The following is a 7399-nucleotide window of genomic DNA, read 5'->3' as shown; positions in this document are numbered from 1 at the left end:
TGTGTACCACAGTAGGGCAGGATTGTAAACTGTTTTCTCCTTTTCTTTATTGCTCCAGCTGTCAGTTTTCTAGAAGTCACCAGTTAGACTTCAGGTGCCTCGATAATCTGTGTGTACATGTCCCCGCTTCCCTTCAAAAAGTGGTTCTTTGCAGACTCTGGTGTGTGCTCAAATGCAGCTGCCTACCTCTGGGTGAATGCTTGTAGGGGTCCACAGCCAGTACACAAGTCAAAATACTAGAGCTTTGTAGAATTACCAGATGAATTGGAGCTGAATTAGGGTTGCTCTGCAGAGTAAAAAAAAGCCCAAAACCTGATACAGTAGCTTTTAGGAGCACTGTCAAATTGGGCTATGTACTCACCTTGATAGCAATTGCATAAAGTTGGTATGTTGCCTGGGCCGCTGACAGTGCTCTTCAAAGCAACATCTCTAGAAGGGTAGCCTGTTTGTGGCACATGCCTGCAGGGTCCTCCTGCAGAGAATTGCCCACCGAAGGCTCCCCTGCTGGGCAACTTGCTTTCAAGGACCGTCAGGACCCAGACAGCGCAATTAATTTATTGCAGTGCCTTTTTGACTTTTTAAAATAGTTGGTAGTGAAGCGCGGAACTCGTGGTGCGCGTGTTCAAGCGCCCGTCTCACTGTACCTTTTTGGTAGCCATCTTGGTTGTCCCAGTGCCTGTTCAAGTTAGCGGTGCAGTTTTTTGCCGTCTGGCTCTTCATAGTGGCCGTGGCCCAGAAAGGCTGCAAGAGCCCTAAGGCAAGCCCGTCTGCTCCCAGAAGAATAGCTGGTGTTCTCCATAGAGCTCTTGGCACTGTGGTCGACCTGTGGGAGGCCAGGCATTGCCTCTCTGGACCCAAAGAGACACTCCTTTAGCTGCTTTAGATGTAACGTCCTTGCCAATCCTGGGGATGATGGGTGCATGAGTTACCATGCCAATGCCACTTGTCTTTATTACGCGATCAGCAACAAAGCCTGTCCATCAAGGAGTACCCTAGAGAGCGAATTTCACTTTCTTAAGTATTAATTGCTAATCCCAGGCCAAACATCAACTACATATATGTTTAATTTCATGTTGGATAATAATCCTGATGCTGTGTTTCCAAAGGAAACATGGCTGCATGAGGCATCTTTCCTAGACATTATCGCCACACTTCTACCCAATTATGCCATTTCCAGAAGGGATCGGCAAGGTAGGGTTGGAGGCGGGATTGCCATCATACTCAAGAATAAATACTTTTGCAAGACGCAGTAGTTACCTATCCCAGACTTCGAAGCCTTGGTTTTTTCCTTTAGGCTGTGTCATGAATTCACTTTATCTGGGGCGCTAATCTATCGGCCACAGGATACGCAGGGAACTGGTGCTCAGTGGTCCCTGACCTACTTGACCATCATATCTTGAAGGGTACAAATGTTACACTTATAAGGGACTTGAATATCCACCCTGAGGGTCCCTTTGGTAACCTGGGAGCGACCTTTAAAGGTGATCAATGTGCGCATAATCTTGGTCTGTTTAACTCAGCAAGCATCCGTGAGACTCGCCTTCATCTTTACCCAATTTCTTTCCAATCTTGAGGGTCCTAACACTGCCCCTCTAGTGTCGTTATTGTGGTCAGACCATTTAGCTGTGCCTTTCTTTGTTAAGAACCAGAGTACTTCTTTTAGGAAACCGGCTACTGGTCAGGGCTGGTCTAGAAATTGGGTGAGACTAGACATCTCTGATTTGAATGCCCGACTGTGTCGCACTGTATCTAATTTCGATCATACAGTGGATTGTGATCTACCGGTGGTTGATCAGTGGATTATGAATCCCCTGGAGATTTCCTGGCCAGTGACATTAAGTGCCTTGCAGAGAATTCATCCCCCTGCCCCATGGTTTAGCAAAGCCTTGCAGCTAGAAAAAAAACACTGTGAGGGCTTAGAGAAAGAGAGTGGAGCAAGTCCTACTGTAAGGGGAGGAAGGCGGTGTATAAACTAGGTTTAAAAAACCTTTAGAGGGCTCTGAAAGGCCACTAGAGCACCATTTTACCCTGTCAAAATTATAAATGCCCATAACTGCCCCCAAAACATTGTTTAATGAGGTTAAGGAACTTTCAGAACCCAAACAAATCTCTCTGGTACCCGTGTTGTCCAACAATCTTTGCAAAGATTTGGCCAATTTCTTTGTTGAGAAAGTGGCTAACATTCGAACTCTTCCCGCAGAGGCTCCTTTGGTTGTTGCTCTGGATGCTTGTACCACCCCGAGTAATTTGCTCGAGGAGGGTAGCCTAGGAAAGGTAAAAACTCTGTCATGTGCTGTCCCAGGTGTTCAGAAAATTGAACAAATGTCCTTGCTGAACATATCTCAATTCCTGGCCATACTGAGATCAGTTACATCTGGCTCCTCACTTGACCCTCTCTGTCTAAATTCTGTCTCTTGGATCAGGAGAATCTCCAAAAGGTTGTAGAAGTACTCAACTCCTCACTTGGAAGGGGTCGCATTCCATAACCCAGGAAACATGCTATGGTTCTCCCGCACCTGAAAAAGCCCAGTCTCTACCCCACTAACTGATTGAGTTTTACACCGATTTCAATGCTGCCCATCCTCGAGAAGGTCCTGGAAATCATTTTCAATTCGCAGCTTGCTACCTTTGTGGAAGATTTTAATGGTCTGCATCCATCTCAGTCAGGCCTCCGGGCAGGACACAGTACTGAATCCACTCTCCTAGGGGTCACTGAACTTCTACGGTGTCTCCTGGATGAGGGTGGTACAGCCTCATTGATTTTATTGGATCTCAGTGCGGCCTTTGACACAGTGTCCCATTCCATCCTCCTGGAAAGGCTTAAGTCACTGGGCCTGGAAGGCGCTGTATTAGTCTGGATGTATTGGTTTCTTGGAGACCGTTTATTCCAGGTCTTTTCAGGCAGTGCTAGGCCTGAACTATGAACAATAGCCTGTGGCGTCCCCCAGGGATCGACATTAAGCCCAATGCTGTTTAACATTTCTGCTCACCTACTTGCAAAGGTGGTGGATAGCTGCAGCTTAACTTTGTTCTCATATGCAGACGACACACAGATCATCAATGCTTTGTTGTCTGCACAAAGTAATGACACCCAAACCCTGAACTCAGGCCTGAGCAGGATCTCTGCTCAGGCCTATAACTAAACACAAACAAAAACGGAAGTACTCATCATGGGCCCAAACCCAGACACCTGGAATGACACCTGGTGGCCCCCCGCCATCGGAAGTCCGCCCACCCCCACGACCACGCACGCAACCTGGGAATCATCCTGGACTCAGAACTCAAAATGGACCGCCAGATCAACTCTGTCTCATCCTCCTGCTTCTACACCCTCCGCCTCCTATGTAAGACCTTCAAATGGAGCCTCCTGGAACACAGAAAAACTGTCACTCATGCCCTGGTCACCAGCAGGCTCGACTACGGCAATGCACTCTATGCCGGAATAAACAAAAACCTCACCCGCAAGCTAACGAACATCCAAAACGCTGCCGCAAGACTGGTCCTCAACCTGCCAAGCCACTGCCACATCTCCCAGCACCTGCGCACACTCAACTGGCTCCCCATCGAAGCTAGAGTCACCTTCAAGATGCTAACGCACGCTCACAAGGCCCTCCACGACACCGGACCAGCATACCTAACAGCCGACTCAAATTCCACGAACCCCAAAGGACCCTACGATCAGCCCAGCTCTACTACGCCATGGTCCTCCACATCAGAAAGACCAGATCGGGAGGCCGCTCCTTCTCCTTCCATGCGGCCAGTGCCTGGAACGACCTTCCGCTCCACCTCAGACAGATAACATCGCTCCCCATCTTCGCAAGAAACCTCAAAGCCTGGCTCTTCGACAGACCCCCTTCTTGATGGACTGGCACCTGCCAACCCCCTCCACACTCCCAGTGCCTTGGGACCCTTACGGGTGAGTAGTCTCGCTTAACAAACACCTAATTTGATTTGATTTGAGTTCAACTGAAGACTGAGGATATGGTCCTGGTAAAAATACCCAACTATGGGGCCCTCAGCACATGTGGAAGGCTCTAGCTAGCCTCCCAAATTTGTCACCTAAGGTAAAAAACCTCTGCTTCTGATTGGATGAGCAGCTTATGATGAAGCTGCAGGCTGTTCAGGTAGTTTCCTACAGCGTGATCACTTTGCCACTGTATTCAAGCTAACCTGGCTGATGAGGGATGTTACCCCAAAACTGGTACCAGGATGCTTGTTTTGGTCCAGGGAAGACATGCCTTGGCTCATTGGGCTGGACTGTTCCCATGAGGCACAGAGTCAAGACTGATTTGCATATAGCTGTGTCTGAACTGGGGTGGTGAATGAGCTAAAGAACGATAATGGATTCAACCCAGATCTGTGACTGGGGGTAAGTGTCTGAAAGGTTTCAGCGCTCCGTCCAGCATCTGCTTGTATTTGCTTTGTTTGCCCTAAGTTGGCAGGGTATGCTCAGGCGTGGGTCCCTTGCTCACTTTACCACTGGATTCAAGCTAGCCTGGCTGATGAGGGCTGTTAGCTTGAAACCGGTCCCAGGATGCTTGTTTTGGTCCGGGGAAGACATGCCTTGGCACATTGGGCTGGCATGTTCCCATGAGGCACAGAGTCAAGACTGATTTGCATATAGCTGTGTCTGAACTCGGGTGGCGAAGTGAGCTAAAGAACGATGATGGATTCAACCCAAATCTGTGACTGGGGGTGAGTGTCTGAAGGGTTTCAGCGCTCGGTTCATCGTCTCCTTGTGTTTGCTTTATTTGCCCTAAGTTGGCACGGTATGCCCAGATGTGGGTCAAGAATGATTTGCATATAGCTGTCTGAACTGGGGTGGCGAAGTGAGCTAAAGAACGATGATGGATTCAACCCAGATCTGTGACGGGGGTGAGTGTCTGAAATGTTTCAGCGCTCCGTCCATCATCTCCTTGTGTTTGCTTTGTTCGCCTTAAGTTGGCAGGGCATGCCCAGACGTGGGTCCCTTGCTCACTTTGTCACTGGATTCAAGCTAGCCTGGCTGATGTGGGCTGTTAGCCTGAAACCGGTCCCAAGATGCTTGTTTTGGTCCAGGGAAGACATGCCTTGGCACATTGGGCTAGACTGTTCCCATGAGGCACAGGGTCAAGACTGATATGCATATAGCTGTGTCTGAACTGGGGTGGCAAAGTGAGCTAAAGAACAATGATGGATTCAACCCAGATCTGTGACTGGGGGTGAGTGTCTGAAAGGTTTCAGCGCTCCGTCCATCATCACCTTGTGTTTTTTTGTTCGCCCTAAGTTGGCCGGATATGCCCAGACGTGGGTCCCTTGCTCACTTTGTCACTGGATTCAAGCTAGCCTGGCTGATGAGGGCTGTTAGCCTGAAACCGGTCCCAGGATGCTTGTTTTGGTCCAGGGAAGACATGCCTTGGCACATTGGGCTAGACTGTTCCCATGAGGCACAGGGTCAAGACTGATTTGCATATAGCTGTGTCTGAACTGGGGTGGCAAAGTGAGCTAAAAAACGATGAGGGATTCAAGCCAGATCTGTGAGGTGGGTGAGTGTCTGAAAAGTTTCAGCGCTCCGTCCATCATCTCTTTGTGTTTACTTTGTTCACCCTAAGTTGGCAGGGTATGCCCAGACCTGGGTCCCTGGCTCTCTTTGCCACTGGATTCAAGCTAGCCTGGCTGATGAGGGCTGTTAGCCCGAAACCGGTCCCAGGATGATTGTGTCCCATCCAGGGAAGACATGAATTGGCAGTTCGGGTTGGACAGTTCCCATGAGACACTGGTTCAAGACTGATTTGCATATAGCTGTGTCTGAACTGGGGTGGCGAAGTGAGCTAAAGAACGATGATGGATTCAACCCAGATCTGTGACGGGGGTGAGTGTCTGAAAGTTTCAGCGCTCCGCCCATCATCTCCTTGTGTTTGCTTTGTTCGCCCTACGTTGGCAGGGTATGCCCAGACCTGGGTCCCTTGCTCACTTTGTCACTGGATTCAAGCTAGCCTGGCTGATGAGGGCTGTTAGCCCGGAACCAGTCCCAGAATGCTTCTTTCTGGTCTAGGGAAGACATGCTTTGGCAGTTCGGGTTGGACAGTTCCCATGAGGCACAGGGTCAAGACTGATTTGCATATAGCTGTGTCTGAACTGGGGTGGCGAAGTGAGCTAAAGAACGATGATGTATTAAACCCAGATCTGTGACTGGGGTTGAGTGTCAGAAAAGTTTCAGTGCTCGTCCATCATCTCCTTTTGTTTGATATGGTCGAGCCCACCCTGACCTTTAGGAGTCCGGCTGAGCCCATGATGAAACATGTCACTATTAGAGTGAGTGAGGGCTATAATAACAAAAGGGTCTCCCTCCCTTCCCACTTTACAACCTGGGGACATTACTGAATCAGGAGGGTGCTGGCTCTTACAGGTGTTCTGTTCATCTTCAGAAAACTCCCTCCTACATCATTGACTGTTGTTCTCCATTTCCTTTACTTGTTCTCATTTCACCACTATAAGACCTTTCGAGGTCCAAGGAGAGATATATTTTTAGAAAACATTGTAGTGATGTACCTAGCTGCTCCAAAAGTACTGGCTGTCTGGACCTAGCTTGGTGGTCAACTGGTGGGGTTTAGAAGAAGCAGAACCTCTAAGTGAACCCAGTCAGCAGAACATTTGGCAGCTGTAGTCTACTGACAGGATATATGGAGAGGGATACTGCTTCAACAAAGGTCTGCCCTAGTGCTCTACTATTGGTGGAAAGTAATGCTACAACAACGGGTCAGATAAGAGTCTACTGGAGTGAGTGAGTGTGTGGTGGGAGCTAATGCTAAAACAATGGGTCAGTTAAGACTCTTCTGGAATGAGTGTATGGTGGGAGGGTAAGCAATCTAACAAGGTACTAGGTAAGGTGTCTGGGCTTGTCCTTGTGGCCTACTGGTGGGAGTGTATGGTGGGAGGTCATGTTGCAATGTACCATGTAAGATGTCTGGGTCTGGTCTTGGAGTCTACTGGCCTGGGGTCTGGTGGGGAAAATGCTAAAATTGGCCAGGTAAGGACTGCCCATGTGGTCTACTGCTGGGAATTTATAGTTAGAGGCACTGTTAGCAAAGTTGCCAGTTAAGGGCCTCATGGCCTGCATATGGAAGAATATGGTGGGAAATATGCTAAAACAATGGGCAGGTAAGGTGTTTTGCGCCAGCGCTGGTGGTTTACTGATGGTGGTGTATGGTGGGAGGTAATGCTGCAACAATGGTAGGTAAGTTGTCTGGGTCTTCCTTGGTTGTGCTGTGCTGGTGGTGAGTAATGTGAACAGAGGAGGGTGCAGCTCGCTTGCCCCTACTATCAGCAGCGATCTGGAAGGGCTCTAGGATGTCAGCAGACTCGGTTGTGAGATTTTACAGAGCCTGTCTCTCCAGGCCCATTGAATACTCTCTGCTCG

This window comes from Lissotriton helveticus, chromosome 12, assembly GCF_964261635.1.
Source record: "Lissotriton helveticus chromosome 12, aLisHel1.1, whole genome shotgun sequence".
Classification (NCBI taxonomy): Eukaryota; Metazoa; Chordata; class Amphibia; order Caudata; family Salamandridae; genus Lissotriton; species Lissotriton helveticus.
This window is presented reverse-complemented; position numbering follows the sequence as displayed.